This window comes from Schistocerca serialis, chromosome 1 (genome assembly GCF_023864345.2).
Source record: "Schistocerca serialis cubense isolate TAMUIC-IGC-003099 chromosome 1, iqSchSeri2.2, whole genome shotgun sequence".
Taxonomy (NCBI): domain Eukaryota; kingdom Metazoa; phylum Arthropoda; class Insecta; order Orthoptera; family Acrididae; genus Schistocerca; species Schistocerca serialis.
This window is the reverse complement of record NC_064638.1, coordinates 1,140,516,483-1,140,537,859: the sequence shown is the minus strand read 5'-3', so window position 1 is coordinate 1,140,537,859 and position 21,377 is coordinate 1,140,516,483.

The following is a 21,377-nucleotide window of genomic DNA, read 5'->3' as shown; positions in this document are numbered from 1 at the left end:
AGGTGATCCTGGACACTGCTGGCCCATACGTTTACAGAGAATCGTTACTAGTTGCCACCGATGTCGGTGGCGTGTGGATTGTCCTCTCTCTCGACGTCGCTTCCGGGGCTGTGGAAAAAATCGTCACGGGTGAATACGGCCCCATCTGTGAACAATATAAACTGTACGAAATTGTAAATAATAGATTTCGGCTATCAGTCGTCCTTTTTAAATTTTATTGGCAGATCTAGATTTCAGCTAGAAACTAGCCATTCTCAATGCACTATCATTTTTGATCAATGCATGTAATGCCTGTTGGTCGGGCTTCATCCACAGTTCATTGGTAGTATTCAATGCATCCACAGTTCATTGAATACTACCAATGAACTGTGGATGAAGCCCGACCAACAGGCATTACATGCATTGATCAAAAATGATAGTGCATTGAGAATGGCTAGTTTCTAGCTGAAATCTAGATCTTCCAATAAAATTTAAAAAGGACGTCTGATAGCTGAAATCTATTATTTACAAGTCAATAACAGTCACTACGTGCAACAGCCTTCTGAATGGAAAGTAACCTGATGAAACTGTACGAAGTTCGCACTGCAGCACTGCGGTGGATTACCCATAGGCAGAATTGAACAGGAGGTTCAAAATACGTTTGCCACAGTGCTTGCACACGTTCTTTATAATACAGGTGTAATACCTGTTCCACCTGTACTCTCCACACTTCATCCTCCGAAGAGTGCGTTTTACGGGAAAATTGACGGGTACTTACTGCCGGGTGGTCGGCCACTTGATCCAACACCATCTCTTCAAAATCTGGTGTTCGGAAACGTCCGTGACGTGAACGACCGCGCCTCCCATAATGTGTTACCCGCGAAAATAAACTTCTTCCAGTAAGGATGACGCCTGTTGGGAAAGCGTCCACTGTACATTCGTGCTGCTTTGCGTCCACTACATCCTGCCCGTGCCATACATTAAATTCTTCTCTGTCAACTTTCGTGACGAGTAACGTTCCATCTTTGACTATACGTCAAACACTGCGTGATGCAATGGACAACTTACGCCAGGGGTAGTTGTGAGCGTGCGGCGCACGTCAAAGCGCCTGTTCGATGCTTGTGATCGTCACATGGCACACTTGCTATGAGCTACGTTGCGTACAGTACGTCTGTTCGTGGGCAGGGATCTACGCTGTTGATCACCCGCTGCTTGTTCCAGTGTACAACGGACTGCCCGGTTCTTTACAAGAGTGCAGCAGAACTGCGCGTTCCGCTGCAGTGCATGTATTGAGACTGGCGGTCGTCACTTTGGGCAGTTACTGTGAGCTACGTTCTTGCTGTGCGGTAAGCGCTTTGTGTGTGTCTGAAAACACAATAAATATGCGTTTCCGACCATTGGTTCCTTATCGCAGGGGACCCACTATCACCCGTTTCACTTTAACCCCAAAGATTTCAGACATCTTGATTATCATTTTCGATTTATTGCCAGGTAAGCATCAGATGATCCCCTTCAATAGAAATAACAAGGAGGATGGTAAAATGTAAATGCCGTGTGGCTAGGGCCTCTCGTCAGGTAGACTGTTCGCCTGGCGAAAGTCTTTCGAGTCGACGCCACTTCGGTGACTTGCGCGTCGATGGGGATGAAATGATAATATAAGGACAACACAATACCCAGTCCCTGAGCGGAGAAAATCTCCGACCCAGCCGGGAATCGAACCCGCGCCGTTAGGTATGACATTCCGTCGCGCTGACCACTCAGCTACCAGGGGCGGACAGGAGGAGGGTGAAGTATTAGCAAATCAAGGTACAAATCGAGCGAACTTCTACAAACAATTAGATGCACGTGAACACATTACATAGTGACTCGTCGACTGGACATTGCCAGAAACGGACCCACAATGTAAACATATGTGAGCCCATATTGACTGAACTGAGGACTACAGCTAACTACAAGTTAGTATAAAGCAGGTATATCCTAAAACGCAAACATAATATTAAAATTATTGAGACCGTAATAATAATTCGGAGAAAACCCCTTTTAATAGTCGAAACTTGCAGAAAGTTGCTTAGCTATGGATTTGGATAAGGTAGACTTGCACTGAAAACGTGACAGAGGTCTAATTAACTATTTTAACATAGAGCCACTTGAACCTGCTTACTGTATTCAAGTCTTGGCCTCCCACCGCAATTTATACCCCTCACACTTTCTTACGTAACCAAACTGACAACTCCTTCACGCCTCAGGATATATTCTATCAACCGATCCCTTATTTTGGTCAAGTTGCGCTATAAATTTCTTTCTTCCCCAATTCAGTTTAGTACGTCTTCATTTGTTATTCGATCTACGCACGTAATCTCAATTCTTCTATAGGAGCACATTTCAAAATCTTCTACGAGGGTGGATCAAACAGTAATGCCCCCTATGTCATAAAAAATTTAATAATGAACATATAAACAGCAGAATTAGGTACAGATAACAACTTGAACTATCCTCTACAGAACTCTACTGTTTAGCATGGTCACCATGCCTTTGTACACATACGAGAGGTCGTTAAACGCAGGGATCCAAATTCAGGGTTTTGCTCCTTTAAAGCTGTTTTGATGTCAGTCAAGTCATTGCATCTGTAAACACATAGGTAACGAAATCTTCTCGGGTTATCAGCCGAGTGGTGACGTCGTCTTGTTGCAACGTTTCAATGGGTTCCGTATGCGTCATCTTCAGGCGAAGAAGTCTTCTTCGCCTGAAGATGATGGACATGGAATCCGTTGAAACGTTTCAACAAGACGACGACGCCACTCGGCTGATAACCCGAGAAGATTTCATAGCTGAAATATGCCGAGACAGCCTGCAATCGCGTATACCAAATGGGTTGTCTTTCATAGGTCCAAACAGGTAGAACTCAGATGAGGCTGAATCAGAGATGTAGGGTGCTTGAGGCACCACTGATCAGCCAATTATTTAAATCGCTCGGGCTGTGAAAAACGATGTGTGTGGGCCTGCTTTATTGTGATGAAGCTTAATGGCATGAGTCTTTTAATGGTCTCTTCTTTCTTATTACCTGCTTAAGTGTGTTAAGTGTGATTACAAAGGTTTCGCTGTTAATTGTGAACTCTAACACCTCTGTCTCCTCGAATCTTCGATTGGCTGCTGTGACAGATGTCGACCGGCCGTTGCGCGGTTTATCTACCATGGGCGTTCCACAGTTACACTTATTCACTCTACGACGCACGTTGCTGATATCCATTACAGCACCTCCATTCATTTTCTTCGTGAATGAGCCGAAAACAACATTAAAATCATGTGCCAAGGAACAAACCCCTCAATATTTCCAAACTGGTTTTGATTTGGCAAATGTGTACAAATTCATGGCCACTATTCTGAACAGTAGTGTTGTGTAAAGGGCAGTTCAGGCTATGATATGTATTAATTCTGTTATTATAAGTTCATTATTAAATTTTTATGGCCCAGCACGCACTACTTTATGTCCACTCTGGTAACTTTTTCTTGTCTGAATTACCTATCAGCCACATTTCACTGTTCTACCAAGCAACACTTTAGACAAATACCATTAGAAAGGCCAGCCTAACACTTAAACTAATGTTATATCTTAATAAATTGCTCTTTTTCAGAAATATTTTTCTTGCTATTGCCAGTCTGCATTTTGTGTCTTCCCTACATCGTCCATAATCAATTATTTTGCTGCCCAAATAACAATACTCATCAACTCTGTTGGTGTCTTATTTACCTACCCAATTGCGTCAGCAACGACTGATGTGCTTTGCCAACATTCCATTATCCTTGCTTTTCTTTCATTGATCTTCATCTTATTAAATGTTTTCCGGACAATCCATTCCGTTCAACTCTTCATCCGAGCCCTCAGCCGCCTCTGACAGAATTACATTGTCATCGGCAAATCACGAAGTTTCTATTTCTTTTTCCTAAAATTCAGTTCCTTTCACAAAACTCACCTTGGTTTGCTTCAGCTTGCTCAATGTGCCGATTGAACAAAATTGAGGATAGGCTGCAATCCTCATTCTTCTTCTCGGCTATGGCTCCTCTTTCACGTCCTTCGACTACTATAACTGCAGTCTGCTTTCTGTACAAGCTGTAAATATACTTTCGGTCCCTGTGTTTTATGCCTGCTGCCTTCAAAATTTCGAAGAGTGTAGTCCGCCCACATATGGAAAGCTTTCTCTAAATCTACAAAGTCAATAAACGCAGGTATGCCTCTCTTCAGCCTATCTTCTAAGATAAGTTGTAAGGTCAATACCGCCTCGCATGTTTCTACATTCCTCCGAGAACCAATCTCATCGGCCGCAAGGTCGGCCTTTACCCGTAAGAAGAAACCCATTTCATTGATAATTGATGTGATAGGTACTTCATCATTGTAGGAGTATGTGATAACAAATTTAACACAGACATCATAGTAAAGGGTGCCCAGACAGACGCATTAATACACATTGCACCACACACTGACGGTAACGCAGGCGTGTACTTTCGCAGACAAACAACCACAAAGGTGCCGAATGGCATCCTACGATAGACTTTTCCAAGAATATTGAACCTTATCCTAGTGTTTCTCGCGGGCTGTCGAGAACGAATGAGGTCCCGCTTCATCACGTTCCATACGTTTTCAGTAGGCGAGAGACCCGGCGATCTTGCTAGCCAAAGCAGTTGTCGTGCAGCACGAAGAGTACGTTGCATCACGGCAGCAGTATGTGGACGTGCGTTGTCCTACTGCACAACGGCTCATCTCCCTGTCGAAGAAATGGCAACAGCATGGGAATAACACTCTGTGTAATGTAAAGGGCGCTGATTACTTTCTCCAGAAGAAACGCCAAATGTGACCTCGATGGTAGCTGATGGCCCCCACATTATGAAACCTGAAGTGGGACCTGTGTTGTCTACGGAATAGGCCACTCACCAGATCCACCTCGTACACCTGTACGTCCATCACTAGCACATAACAGAACCTACTTTCATTACTGAAGACAACAGAGCGCTATTCCAGTCCCCGGTGGACTATTTCTTTGCACCAGTGCACCCGTCTATAGAGGTGTCTTGCTATTAGAGATAGCCTGGCCATTTTCACACCTTAGTCCTGCTGCGAACAGACGGTGCCCTATGTTTCTTGACGACGAAACAGGTGTAATATGTGTCGGATTTCATTCCTGGATAAAATTCGGTCTACCGCCGCTGTTCGCAGAACGGATCGATCTTGACGTACGACTGTACTATGTGGACGTCCAGAACCTGCTGTACGGGTAAGATAATATTCCACTACTCAAAGTAGCGACCTACGCTATGCCCAACACGTGCATCAATCCGTCGATATGTTCATCCAACTTACCGCAGGCCCACAATGTGACCGTATTCAAATGGCAAAGGTTGTTCAACATGAGTACGTACTTGTCAGTAAGGCATGTAGCGAATGTTGCAAACACTGTTCGCTTCTAAACTCTGCACAGTTACTACCTGCACATTCAAGACAAAGGTTGGACAGACGGGCCTCCTGAGCGCCATCTCATAGGCAATGAGGGTGACAAATGAATTACTAACACTACATCCCCTCAGTATACACATATTATACCCCAGTGTCACTGAACGCAGATCTTGAGTGTGTTGCGTTTTTGTTCCGGCTGTGTATCTTTGTATTATCACTGGTTTCTGTATTGCCATCCAATGGAGCCAGCACACGATCCGTAACCGTTTGGACTGTCGTCTGCCGGTGTATTCCCGATAGACCAGCTACATAATAGTTTTGCACCGTCACTTGAATTCCTTTACATGCGTGCTCCCCTCCCGCATTCCCTTGGCACCGGCCTTTTTCGATTCCTGTCAACGCAAGATTTCTCGGACTTGCTGAAGAGCCAGTATGGGCGTTTCGAGGCTACAACTTGGGCCGCATGTGTAGCGTTCTTATTATTAATTGAGCTAACTGTCCGCAGCTCGTGGTCTTCCGGTAGCGTTCTCGCTTCCTCTGCACGGGGTCCCTGGTTCGATTCCCGGCGGGGTCAGGGATTCTCTATGTCTCGAGATGACTGGGTGTTGTGTGTCTTTCATCAACATTTCATTCTCATTCACTCTCAAGTTGCCGTAGTGGCGTTCAAGAAATTGTGGAGCGGTGGCCGAACCGCCCCGCGAGGGGTCTCTCGGCCACCAATGCCATACTCTCATTATTATTGAGCTAACTACAGTAAGGGCACGAAGAGTCGGCTTCCAGCCCACAACTCGGCAGCACTCGGAACTCTTGGTATCGACTGTTCTCTGTTTCAGATTTCTTCCACCCTCAGCGATCCCAAAGTTGTGACAATGTAAGTGCATGACGATGTGTTCCTGAATGTCTGCGTGAGCGGATGATACGTGTGTTTATATTTAAACGCGATATGCTACACGAGACACGATCACAAATGTTTACTAAGTGTTTTCGATTTCACTTTTCTTCTACTCATTCCTGTGTATTCCAACAGTCAATATAATTTCATATTTCTTGCTAAAAATATCTATCGTATTTGAAGATGACCGTCCCCGTAATTCGCAGTAAAGAATCCATGTTACTTCCACGTCAAAATTAATACCTACTATAGGATGATCGTTACGAGAATTGGTGCCCGTGACTTGCCAGTACAGGAAAATAAAGAACAAAACATCCCCCGTACCACACCCTTTAACCTCGAAGTGTCCCACAGGTAAGCAGCTAGCTGTACTTAGCTCACAGCCAAATTCAACAACGTCAATTAAAATTATGCAGCTCCTAAAACATAAATGCCCCTGTAAGTTTGTTGTTTGTTACTAAGCTGGAAACCTACACTCTTAAAAAAACTCGTCGCTTTGGTTGGCGTTTTTGGACTCGGCTGTTAGTTGCTGGATGCATAAAACGAGTATAAAATATGGCTGAGACCCGCGAGCCGCACGAATACTTGATGTGGTCCACTGCCGTAGCTAAACGCGTTCCACGCTACGACAGTTTATAACTCACACAAAGCCACTTCGCAATAACGTAGCGCGTGCGCTAACACAGGTTCGATAACGTCGAAGGGCAAACAAATGCGGCGCGAGAAATACATACAGTCATGACCTATCCATTGTGGGATCAACTATGATTTACACATCATTAGTCTCGTAGTTGTTAGTGATCAAAATCTGACGCTATTTTGTCACACAACAAAATTCCACCAATGAGCGAATAAACATTTCCACGTCAAAACTTGCTAATGCAAGAATTAATATTGACTTCGACTGCATTTCCTTCATCGTTATTTCATCCTCCTCGGTCGATGGGCTGTAAGCTGTAACACATCAGTTCTTCAACCAGATAGTTTAAAAAAATTAAAAGGTGTTCCATTAAATAAGGTTAATAAGTTAAAATATTGACGATTTGCTTGATAGTTGTCTTAACCCGCTGTTACTGAGCTGGGGCGTCACACACCGCAGTCAATGTATTTCTCAACGTTGTCCTGAGATGTTGTATAATTTTTACACTTCTATAGCTTACTTTCACTATCTTTAGACTGTGCTATTGCAGATAATGTCACTTTAAATTCGTTTATGGTATAAGAAAGACGTTTCTTACGTCATTGGTGTTTATCAAAGTCTAACACAGTAATGGAGCCTCTCTGTTTTCACAAATATCGTGAGCGGGAACTATAACATAGATTGTGTTATATGTGGTCTATAAGCTGATTATTCGTAACTCAGTTGTACGCTAAGTAGTTCTTAACTGATACATCCAAATAAAGTTGGGACGTAGGAAATGTCCCTGGTGTATAGAATTTTCATGTAACACTTTCCCCTAACTTTTCAAACTGACATTTTTATTTTTTGTGTCCCATTGAAACTGCATCTAAAACCATTATTACAAAGCAAGTGAGTGATACGTTCAAGATCCAACGATAGAAAAACTAACATTGGTGCTGTACATGTAGTAAATTTTTGTGCTTCGAACACATTGTTTCAATGTGTGGAAGATGATACAGTAACGTAGAAGAAACAGAACGAACGCTGCTTATATGTGATATCTTAAGAAAATCAACCACGCACGACAATTAAAATTAAGAAAATAAAAGTGTACTAATTACTTCTCTTATTTTTGACAATGTTTGCATTACGATTGAAAATTACAAAAGTTTTCAGTGTTTTAAGAAAATAATGCTGTCATGGAAAAATGAAACATTGGAACAAAACACTTTTTTTTCAAATAAAAAATTTCATTTTGGGTTAGCGAAACCCCACCACACAACTAATGTTAAATGATCTGACTATAATAACGAAAACTTAAAAGATAAAAGCAGATTTTTGGTTGATTGCATAAAAAACTATATCTATTGTTATTTGGAATTATTGGAAACAACTCTAGAGTTCATGTTTGGAAGACTGTTTTCATAACTGTTTCAAATGTAAATAAAACACAACGTAACCATTTTTTTTATTGTTAGTATTATTTCCAACCCGTTTGAGAGTCTTTGTTCTGTGATCAGGTAACAGATCTGCTGTTAAACACAGGTGCATTTCACATGTGCAGTTTGCCTGGGAGACCGAAAATGTCGTAGTACCTATAGTCCTGTGCAACTTTGATGGATACTTTTCTTGACTGCACTGCATTTAAGCTTGACGTTTTTCACTGTTAGCAAATTATATCAGAGATTTAAAGGGTCTGCCACTTGAAGGTGGAATAAAGACTCAGGAAACCGCTAAAAATAGAAAAAAACTGAAAATTTAGTCGGTAGTTACCATGCGTTTTTATATTTCTTAATACTAATGCGTGATTTTTGGACTGTCAGTATTAGGAATGAATGAGAAAGGGCTATAGTTGATTTTGAGAATTCAGTCTTCTACGGGAGATTGCTTTAGAAACCATACGAAATGGAAAGGGTGGAGATGAGAACCCCAGAGCAAGCTTTTCCTAGGGAAAGGATAAGATTCGGTAGAGAAGGTGCCCTGATATGAACGGAAAGGAGAATACTTCGTTAAACAAAATTTAGTCGGTAGTTACCATGCGTTTTTATATTTCTTAATACTAATGCGTGATTTTTGGACTGTCAGTATTAGGAATGAATGAGAAAGGGCTATAGTTGATTTTGAGAATTCAGTCTTCTACGGGAGATTGCTTTAGAAACCATACGAAATGGAAAGGGTGGAGATGAGAACCCCAGAGCAAGCTTTTCCTAGGGAAAGGATAAGATTCGGTAGAGAAGGTGCCCTGATATGAACGGAAAGGAGAATACTTCGTTAAACGTGGGAGGGTGGCTGTATCCTTCATCCTACTTCCTGGCCAGGTACGTCGACATGGGTAGAGTTTCATTAGGATGTTAAGTGTGTAGATATGAAGATATGAGGTTTATGGGGTATATGTCAATATTCGCGGCAGAGTCTGTGGGTTGGAAGTTCGAGACGAAACAAGACGGTAGTTGGTGTCAAATGTAGTAAATCCAAAGGTGCTCAATGTGCGACAGGCGAAAGCGAAATCACTACTTTTTTCCAGTATTAGAGAGGTGTTGGGGATGTGGGTGGCTACAGGAGGCTATAGGGGGTGCTTGTACCGTGGATGTAGAGGGAATCGTAGAATTCTAGGGGAGCGAAATGCAATGAGCATTCAAAGAAGAAATGTACTGGCAGACTAAGACTGTCTACCGGAAGGGGACTCGAAACTGGGACCTTTCTTTTCAAGGGCAAGTGCTCTACCGGCTGAGCTACAACCAGCGACATAGGTGAAGTGCCGCATTATGTCTATGTATTCTGATTAGATTACCCGATATTGTCTTCGAGCAGCCACCCCACTTTTCCGATAGCGGGGCTTCATGATTTATTTACAAGCGTCACAGGCAGTGCACAATCCTTTTAGTGGAAGGGGATGAAATATTACTCCTGTAAATCACACGAAGCTATACCTGACATCCATTAATTTCGATATCTCCCCTAAAGCCCTGAAAGTATTGACTATTCATTTACATGCATCAGTAGCAGTACACTGGCAGAGTGAGGGAAGAGGAAAATCCAAAATAAGAAAACAGCTCTATCGATAACGCATAGAGTGTGTAGTTCGAAATTTATTTGCATAGAGATTCGCTTTCGCTTATCTAGTGTTGCGCCGCTCGCGTCTAGAATGCCTCAAACGAAATTTGTGTTGTTATATTGTTCTCGTGATATCAGGGTGAAAGGAACTGAACTGGAGAACCTGAAGTTAGGATCGTCGCAACCAGACAAGTTTCCTGACTGCCGTACGATACGTCCACTTCATCGGCTTCCTATTGTGCATGCACACCAGTGTTTCACCTCAAAGGTGAAGCACGTATGATGTTGTAAAAACACAACTCCGTATCTTATTTATCTAGAATCATAACAGTACCCATCAAGAAAGCAAAAATATTTGCAAACTTCTCCATTGCTGCTGTCTGACTCTTTACAAGGTTCATTACTTTTTCTTGCCTTCGTCACATTCCTCCCCCCCCCCCCCCCCCCTGTCACCACCACAAAAAAAGAAAAATAACATTTATGACCATTACCGCCCGTCAAGCAGTGAAGCAAATGATTACTTCTTTTTCCGGTAACTCTTCTTTCTCCTTTCGACTCTGAATCTCTGACTTGATATTTTATTCTCACCTCTCTATTATCCGAATGTGAGTCACCTTTCTTATTCTTTTCCGTACATACGTTCACTAGCTAAAACATTCGTCACCTGTCAAAAAGCACAGACTGGAGCACCATATGACCTTCAATCACTAAATTTAAGTTATGTGTATGTGCCATTTAGTTGTATGGAGTAAGTGCAGTATGATGGTCCTTGTGGAGATGTCATAGAATGGCAGAAAGGAGCTATCGTGTTTTGACATGTTCGTGAGCACACCGTGAATGAAACCGCCCCATTCACTGGTGCATACTTGCGGAGTATCCAACGTGTCTGTGAGGAATGGTGTAAATCTCGCTGCCATATAACACTGCGTAAGAACAGTGCTTGTAAAAAAAATCCATCACACCTTGTCAAAGGCGATCGGTTTAAAACTGGACAGGTCGACGATATAAAATCAGTTCGTAGTAAAAATATTTCTGTTACTGATAATTCAGATATATGTATAGTATTTAACAATAATTTTCTGAGCATTGCTGGTCAATTAAATGAAAATTTAGTTTCTACAGGGAATCTCTTGGCAAATGCCTTTCCGAGATGGATGTCTGAAATACTCCTCTGTGATACAGACAAGGGGGAGATTAATTCAATAATAAAATCACTGAAGACTAAGGACTCTCGTGGATATGATGGAGTGCCTAGCAAAATATTTAAGTACTGTGCTGCACATGTTGGCCCTGTATTCAGCCATATTTGCAATTTTTCCTTTAGGAATGGTCAGTTTCCCGAATGGTCAAAGTACTCAGTAGTAAATCCGCTTTATAAAAAGGGTGAAAGGGATAATGTAGACAATTTTAGACCTATTTCTAGGCCAACAGTGTTTGCTAAAGTTATTGAAAAGGCTGTGTATGTAAGGATAATGGATCATTTTAAATCACATAATTTGCTATCAAATGTACAGTTCGACTTTAGAAGTCTTTTAACAACTGAAAATGCTTTTCTCTGTGAGGTACTGGATGTGTTAGACAAAAGGTGTCGAACGCTAGGCATATTTTTTGAGTTGACTAAGGCGTTTGATTGTGTTGATCACAAAATATTGCTCCAGAAGTTGGACCATTACAGAATACTACGGTGAGTAGCTCACAATTGGTTCACCTCTTACTTTAATAACAGACAGCAAAAGGTCATTTTTCACAGTGTTCAGAATGGCCGTGATGTGGCGTCTGAGTGGGGTACGGTCAAGTGGGGGGGGGGGGGGGGGGGTTCCCCAGGGATCAGTGTTGGGGCCGCTCCTGATGCTTATTTATATAAATGATATGCTCTCTAGTATTACAGGTAACTCTAAAATATTTCTGTTTGCTGCTGGCACTAGCTTGGTAGTAAAGGATGTTGCGTACAACATTGGCTCAGTTTCAAATAGTACAGTTCATGATATAAGTTCATGGCTTCTAGTAAATAAAGTAACACTTAATCACAGTAAGACTCAGTTTTACAGTTTATAACACACAATTCAACAAAACCTGACGTTTTAATTTCACAGAATGGGCGTATGATCAGTGAAACTGAACAGTTCAAATTTATAGGTGTTCAGATAGATAGTAAACTGTCGTGGAAAGCCCAAGTTCAGTATCTTGCTCAAATACTTAATGCTACCGTTTTTAATATTCGGACGGGATATGAAGTAAGTGATTGCTCGACACGAAATTTAGTCCACTTTGCTTATTTTCATTAGCTTGTGTCGTATGGTATTATATTTTGGGAAAACTCTTCTCATTCAAAAAGGATATTTTAGGCTCAGAAACGGGCAGTTAGGGCAATAAGTGATGTAAGTTCACGAACCTCTTGTCGACACTGTTCATGAGTCTGGGTATTTTGACACTGGCCTCTCAATATATTTATTCCTTACTGTCATTTCTTGTTAACAATATTACCTTATTCCCGAGAATAGATAGCTTTCACTGAGTCAATACTCGGCAGAAACCAAACCTGCATTTGGATCGGACTTCTTTAACTCTTGTGCAGAAAGGTGTACAGTATAATGCTGCATCCATTTTCAATGAGATACCACTAGAATTCAAAAATCTTAGAAGTAATCCGCGCGCTTTCAAATATAAACTAAAGAATTTCCTCATGGGTCACTCCTTCTATTCTGTCGAGGAGTTCCTTGAAAAATTAAGCTGTTTATTGTCGTAGTGTTGACTGCGTTTACTTAAACTTATGGCTTGACTTTTTTCGGATTCATTAACATTTTATTTTTATCTGTTACTGCTTTTATGTTTTAATTTCTTACATAGTGACACGTTCCATGACCTTGGAGATTTGTTCCTCAATTTAGTCCTACGGAACTTCACGTGTAAATAAATAAATATGAAAACTAAATGCTGTAAGTGAATACAATCCCATGTCAACCAATTTCCGTGCAGTTTTGTGAGGGGCTGCACGCAGTGGACATTTGGAGGAGGGTACTTCGACATTGCTCACAACAGCAGATGAAACTGTAGATCTTAAATGGCAAAAACTGACATACTGGCTTCGGAGAATAGCCGCTATCAGTTATTGTACAACAAATTTTGTTGTCCATCTAGGTTACTTTAATTTTTAAAGTGACCGGTTTTGGTTCCCCTTGAACTATCCTCATATCTAGAATGAGATTTTCACTCTGCAGCGGAGTGTGCGCTGATATGAAACTTCCTGGCAGATTAAAACTGTGTGCCCGACCGAGACTCGAACTCGGGACCTTTGCCTTTCGCGGGCAAGTGCTCTACCACTGAGCTACCGAAGCACGACTCACGCCCGGTACTCACAACTATACTTCCGCCAGTACCTCGTCTCCTACCTTCCAAACTTTACAGAAGTGGTAGAGCACTTGCCCGCGAAAGGCAAAGGTCCCGAGTTCGAGTCTCGGTCGGGCACACAGTTTTAATTTGCCAGGAAGTTTCATATCCTCATATCTGATTGTACTGCTTTTAAGAGCAACCCGTCCAACTAATCAGCACAATCAATCGGCCGGTGAGTCGCAATTATTACTTTTTTTCCATGTGAAGCACGTTGTGGAATGCAGCATCCACCTAATGACTCGTTCAACCCACAATACGTGAAGGTGTACTTCAGGCTGGATGTGGTTTCGTGATGTTTTGGCGGTGTTCGTCGTACCATGACTTGGGCTCACACATTCTGGTTACAATGAACGCGAACCAGAATGTTTATTTGAACCTTTCTCTCACATTTACATGATGTGTAAACTTTTCACACACCTGTCTTCCAAGATGACAATAGCCGCGTTCACAGGCGTTCACAGCAGAACTCTACGCGTGTGTTTCGCTTAAGTCTCTGGCATCATATCACATTTCGACTATCCCGCTAAATTAGCCAGTTTTAATGCCAAAGAAAACGTATTGGACTGCCTAGAACAAGAGGAGAACCACAGCAATCAGCATCACCGCGGTTTAATAGTTCTTACTTACCAGGTTGGCCGCACTAACTGCAGTCAGTCGTCAATCACCCTCCTCTATATTCTTCGGACCACAAATTCTTCTCCAGCTAGTGCCATGGTACTCGTATGCTCTCTGATCCCGTCAATCCATCTCAGCCGTGGTCTTCCTCTTGGTCTGGTCTGTTGCCTCTGAAGTCCTCTTCCACAGCCTGCCTGGCGATCTGGCCTTCTCAACGCATTACGTACACGTACCCCTTCAGTCTCTTCGCTATAACTACTCCACAATATCCAGCAATTTGTACAATTTCTGCAGTCTCCTGTCGTATTCCCCTCCCTTCACTGGTCCAAAAACATGTCTTAGAACAGCAGTCTCAAATTCCAGGAGTTCTCTATCTTTTGGATCAAAGTCCAGGTCTCTGCTCCGTATAGGACCACGAGTTGTTAGTCCTGTAGATCCTAAGCTTCATGAATTTCGATAGAACCCGCACTCTAACAGGCTTACAAGTGCACACATTCACCTGTTTCCTGCTCGAAACCTTGCCTTTAGTTCCTGGTCCAACTCATTCCTTTCATGGGGAACGGGAACGCCTCAGACACGGCCAACCGATTCGGCTCATATTTAGAAGGTGTACAACCTAGAATGAAAGATACATGATATTTCGGCTCAACACCTCCACCCCCCCCCCCCCCACCACCACCACCACCACCACCCTCGTCTTTTAGAAAACCACACTAAAGTTCATTACGTGCAATCGACTCAGAACTGACGGGATCGATAGATGAAATATCGTATATCGTGTCCGAGAACGCATACCTTCCTAGAAACCAAAGAAAAGTTTTTTCGTTGCTGCTTATGTACCCATGAGGTAAAAGCTGTTCAAGGGAAGCAACACTGGATAAGCGACCTAGGCCTTTGGGTGGGAAACAAGAAGCCTGTGTTCGACTCGCAAGTGCAAAAAATGGTTCAAATAGCTCTGAGCACTATGGGACTTAACATCTGAGGTTATCAGTCCCCTAGAACTTAGAACTGCTTAAACCTAACCAACCTAAGGACATCACACACATCCATGCCCGAGGCAGGATTCGAACCTGTGACTGTTGCGGTCACGCGGTTCCAGATTAAAGCGCCTAGAACCGCTCGGCCACACCGGCTGGCTCCCAAGTGCATGCTTTGTTTTTTCATATGTATCTTATTCATTTTCGAAATTGCTAGGGCTAGAAGGATTAATGAGGTAAGTAAATCAATGAAGAATAATAAGAAGGTAATACCAGTCAAACGACTTGAATGAGTAAAGAATTAAAATGTTTAATCCTGGTCGCTATATAATGGCTCTTCCACTCAATATGTCCTCCATTTCTTTCTAACATCTAGATGGGTGGTTCGTATTATATAAACACAGGAAGCAAATATACCCTCAGCACCAAGCACATCTAATGAAGTCTTCGGGGAATCACATCGCTCCTTTCGAAGATTTTTCTGGAAACAGTCATGGTTTACATTTAAGGCTATTTATTTTACGGGAATTAATTTTGATGCATACCACGAATACTATAACATTGCCGGAAAAGTCGGTGTTCAACGAAAGTTGATCATCAGTTATGCTGGGAATCGTTATTGCGTCCCTGTGGTTATGACATTTTCGTTGGGTTCCCAGAGGCAGACTGCAATTTTAAATTCCGGAAATAAATTTTTTAACTTGGCGGTAAAAACAAACATCACATGGTTGGCACACACCTGTGCAGCTTGGTGGTAGTTGTTTTACAGTGCAAAGATTTTACATTCCACATCTAAAGGTCAGTAATTGTTCATTGGAATCTAATTTCCGACGACTAGCAACCGCTGGATATGGCTTCCAGCTGAAAAAACTTGCTTCTATTCCTCGCCCAACTAACAGCATTTTCAAGACCAGAGTAGCATGTGACCAATGTTTTTATCCAGTTTGCTTATGTTTCTTCATGAAACATAACGTGGCTGATACCCTCGAAGCACTCTGTCTGCAGGCCACAAGGACCCATCGGGACCATCCGACTGCTGTGTCATCCTCAGATGAGGATGCGGATAGGAGAGGTGTGTGGTCAGCACACCGCTCTCCCTGTCTTTCTGATGGTTTTCTATGGCCGAAGCCGCTACCATTCGGTCGAGTAGCTCTCCAATTGGCATCACGTGGCTGAGTGCACCCCGAAAAATGGCGACAGCGCATGGCGGCCCGGATGTTCACCCATCCATTGCCGGCTACGCCCGATAGCGCTTATCTTCGGTGACCTGACGGGAGGCCGTTGCCTCTGATCCCCTCATCAGCTTACATATTAAGTTGGTGCATGTTGGTATTCCGGTTGTTATGGGTTTATTTATCTATTGTTACCTTTTATTTGTATTCAATGTTTGCTATTTGAGCTTACGTATTTTCATTTGGAGATAGTGAGTGGAACTATGAACGCAAGAAAATGGAGTGCCAAGTGGAGAAATCAGAACCTTTGCCGACATATTCTTCTGTTTGAGTTCCATACACGAGTGACAGTAGCAGAGGCAACCAGAAACATTTACGCCATGTATGGAGATAATGCCACTGGACAGAGCACGGCAAGAAAATAGCTTTCTCGTTTTAAGGAGAATGGTTTTCACAACAGTGACTCTCCACGTTCAGGAAGAGCTCCGGGGATTGATGAAGATCATTTAAACGCATTAATCCACAACGACCCATGTCAGTGCACTCCAGGCTGGCAAATGTGATGAACTGTGGTCATTTCACCATCGTGCGACATTTGCATGCAATGGAGAAGGTTTAAAAATCTAGTGTATGAGCACCGCACGCTCTAAGCCAAAATTCACAGAAATCACCGTGTGGCCGGGTGGCCTTAATGTGCTCCTCATCAATTGGCTGGTGAACAACACCGACCATTGCTATCCTGCATCGTTACTGGTGGCGAGACATGTTGTCTTTATCTACATCTACATTTATACTCCGCAAGCCACCCAACGGTGTGTGGCGGAGGGCACTTTACGTGCCAATATCATTACGTCCCTTTCCTGTTCCAGTCGCGTATGATTGGCGGGAAGAACGACTGCCGGAAAGCCTCCGTGCGCTGTCGAATCTCTCTAATTTTACATTCGTGATCTCCTCGGGAGGTATAAGTAGGGGGAAGCAATACACTCGATATCTCATCCAGAAACGCACCCTCTCGAAACCTGGACAGCAAGTTACACCGCGATGCAGAGCGCCTCTCTTGCAGAGTCTGCCACTTGAGTTTGCTAAACACTCCGTAACGCTATCACGCGTACCAAATGACACTGTGACGAAACGCGCCCTCTTCTTTGGGCCTTCTCTATCTCCTCTGTCAACCGACTTGGTACGGATCTCACACTGATGAGTAATACTCAAGTAAAGGTCGAACGAGTGTTTTGTAAGCCACCTCCTTTGTTGATGGACTACATTTTCTAAGGACTCTCCCAATGAATCTCAATCTGGCACCTTCCTTACCAACAATTAATTTTATATGATCATTCCACTTCAAAACGTTCCGCACGCATACTCCCAGATATTTTACAGAAGTAACTGCTACCAGTGTTTGTTCCGCTATCATATAATCATACAATAAAGGATCCTTCTTTCTGTGTATTCGCAATACATTACATTTGTCTATGTTAAAGGTCAGTTGCCACTCCCTGCACTAAGTGCCTATCCGTTTCAGATCTTCCTGCATTTCGCTGCAATTTTCTAATGCTGCAACTTCTCTGTATACTACAGCATCATCCACGAAAAGCCGCATGGAACTTCCGACACTATCTACTAGGTCATTTATATATATTCTGAAAAGCAATGGTCCCATAACACTCCCCCGTGGCACGCCAGAGGCTATTTTAACGTCTGTAGACGTGTCTCCATTGAGAACAACATGCTGTGTTCTGTTTGCTAAAAACTCTTCAATCCAGCCACACAGCTAGTCTGATATTCCGTATGCTCTTACTTTGTTTATCAGGCTACAATGCGGAACTGTATCGAACGCCTTCCGGAAGTCAAGGAAAACGGCATCCACCTGGGAGTCTGTATGTAATATTTTCTGGCTCTCATCAATAAATAAAGCGAGTTGGGTCTCACACGATCGTTGTTTCCGGAATGCATGTTGATGCCTACAGAGTAGATTCTGGGTTTGTAGAAATGACATGATACGCGATCAAAAAACATTTTCTAAAATTCGACAACAGATCGATGTCAGAGATATACGCCTATAGTTTTGCGCATCTGCTCGACGACCCTGCTTGAAAACTGGAACTACCTGTGCTCATTTCCAATCATTTCGAACCGTCCGTTCCTCTCGAGACTTGTTAACTTCAAGAACAGAATGGAACGTCTGAGCCCACTCAAAACAGCAACTCCCCGTACGAAGACCTGCGTGCATCTTCAAAAGATAATTTTATCCATACGTTGGATCGGTGACGGTTTGGTGTACTAGGAATCGCTTTCGCGTCACTGCTGACGTTTATTGTGAACAAATGGGACGTCTTACAGACGCAATTCAAGAAGAACGTCTAGGAAAACTAAGTGAAATGATGCTACTCTAAGATGACGCACGCCAGCTTCTGCTAGAGTGACAGAAAACACTCTACAGCAGTTGGGTTGGGAAGTCATTCCGCACCCACTTTGTTCACCCGATCTTGCGCCCTCAGACTTTCACCTATCCCAATCTCTATCGAACAACCTTCAAGGAATTTCGTTTCCAGATGAAAATGGCTCCGAACATGGCTCGACGAGTTCTTCGCTTTCTACAGCCACGGAATCGAAAAGTCACCCCAGTATTGGCAAACTGTTATAAACAGTGACGGAGAATGTATTATTGATGACTAAACTCTCCGTTATGTGCATTTGTCGTGTTTATTAAACTTTTGGAGACATGCTACGAGCTTATTGACCAACCCAATAGCAATACGTGAGTTGAAACTTCCTGGCAGATTGAAACTGTGTGTCGGACCGAGACTCGAACTCGGGACCTTTTCCTTTCGTGGGTAAGTGCTCTACCAACTGAGCTACAGAAGCACGACTCACGCCCCGTCCTCACAGCTTTACTTCTACCAGTGCCTCGTCTCCTACCTTCCAAACTTAACAGAAGCTCTCCTGCGAACCTTGCCGAACTAGCACTCCTGAAAGAAAGGATATTACGGAGACACGACGAGCCACAGCCTAGGGGATGTTTCCAGAATGAGATTTTCACTGTGCAGCGCAGTGTGCGCTGATATGAAACTTCCTGGCAGATTAAAACTGTGTGCAGGACCGAGGCTCGAACTCGGGACCTTTGCCTTTCGCGGGCAAGTGCTCTACCAACTGAGCTACCCAAGCACGACTCACGCCCCGTCCTCACAACTTTAGGAGGCGAGGTACTGGCAGAAGTAAAGCTGTGAGGACGAGGCCTGAGTCGTGCTTGGGTAGCTCAGTTGGTAGAGCACTTGCCCGCGAAAGGCAAAGGTCCCGAGTTCGAGTCTCGGTCCTCCACACAGTTTTAGTCTGCCAGGAAGTTTTATATTAGCGCACACTCCGCTGTAGAGTGATAATTTCATTATAGAAACATCCCCCCAGGCTGTGGCTAAGCCATGTCTCCGAAATATCCTTTCTTTCAGGAGTGCAACAAGGTAGGACACAAGGTACTGGCAGAAGTGAAGCTGTCAGGACAGGCCGTGAGTTGTGCTTAGGTAGCTCAGTTGGTAGAGCACTCGCCCGCGAAAGGCAAATGTCCCGAGTTCGAGTCTCGGTCCGGTACACAGTTTCAATCTGCCAGGAAGTTTCAAATCAGCGCACACTCCGCTGCAGAAGGAAAATCTCATTCTGAATACGTGAGCTGTTGAACTTTTTGCGCATCCACATTACGTTGTAGTGAGAGCGCGCTACCAGCACCGGCCAGCAAGTAGCAGAGAAACAAGCGATGGAGCGTTAGTTCTCCCGGTGACCGGCAGGGGTCGCTAGGAAGCGGGCGGGCCGCGGCGCTGGCGACAGCTAATGCAGCCAGCTGTCTCGCGCCACCGTGCTGTCCCACTTGGCCGCGTCTCGTCTTGGTCCGCACCGCGCCGCCGTATTTACATGCAAATGCCGGCACGGTGACAGCTCCCGCCGGAGGTTGCGCGGAACTCCTGCGTGACGGGCGTCAACTGTTGGCGGCGTCGACGCCTCTTCCACCGCTGGGAGGTCAATGGACTCCGTTCGCAGTATTCAATCCCAGATCTTGCTCACGTTTCTACTCGCACGGATCCTCTCCATTTAGCTCCACTATTTGCGATCTTTTTTGTATCTTTCCAATAAATATGAGTGGTGAAGTAAGCGCCCCATAAGACAAAACTACCGTTCTTCCGACTACTATTGCAGGCAGCTTTCATCAGGGAGTCGTCTTTGTGATTTTTGGTTGCTGCTTACCCTTATCTTTCCAAAATAATTACAATTTTTTGTGTGCAACGCAAATGATGACCGGTTTCGAGTGCAGCAATCATCTTCAGAGTTAAAAGATTCTACCTACGTACAATATTCAGTACATAAAAAGAAAAGAAAGTGAAATAGGACATAGCATCGAAATTTCGTTACATGTAGTATAAACACTTTGTTTTGAGTCATCATTCTTGTGTCTGGTTTGATGCGGCCCACCACGTCACGTATATCTTAGAGTAGCACTTGCAACCTTCGTCCTCAATTATTTGCTGAATGTATTACAATCTCTGTCTTCCTCTATAGTTTTTACCGTCTACAGATTCCCTGTTGTATAACAGATGTCCTATCATCCCGCCCTTTCTTCTTGTCGACATTTCCCACATATTCCTCTCCTCTACGATTCTACGCAGAACCTCCTCATTTTTTTCCTTATCAGTCCACCTAATTTTCAACATTCGTCTGAAGCACCAATTCGCAAATGCTTCGATTCTGTTCTACTCCGGTTTACACACAGTTCATGTTTCACATCATAAAATGTTGTGCTCTCAGAAACTTCATCTTCAAATTCCGGTCTGTGTTTCACACAGCACACTTCTGTTTGCCAGGAACACCCTTTTTGCCGGTGCTAGTCTGCTTTTCATGCCCTCCTTGCTCCTTCCGTCATTGGGTATTTTGCTACCTAGAAAGTAGATTCCCTTAACTTCATCTACTTTATGACAATCAATCCTGATGTTAACTTTCTCGATGGTCTCATTTCTGCTCTTTCTGTTTACTTTCGTCTTTCTACGATTCATTCTCAAACCATACTCTGTACTCATTAGAGTGTTCATTCCGTTCAGCAGATCATGCAGTTCTTCTTCGCTTTCACTGAGGATAGCAATGCCATCAGCGGGTCCTATGATATATCCTTTCACCTTGAATAGTAATTATACACCCAATCCTTTCTTTTATTTCCACCATTGCTTCTTCGATGTTTAGATTGAAAAGTAGG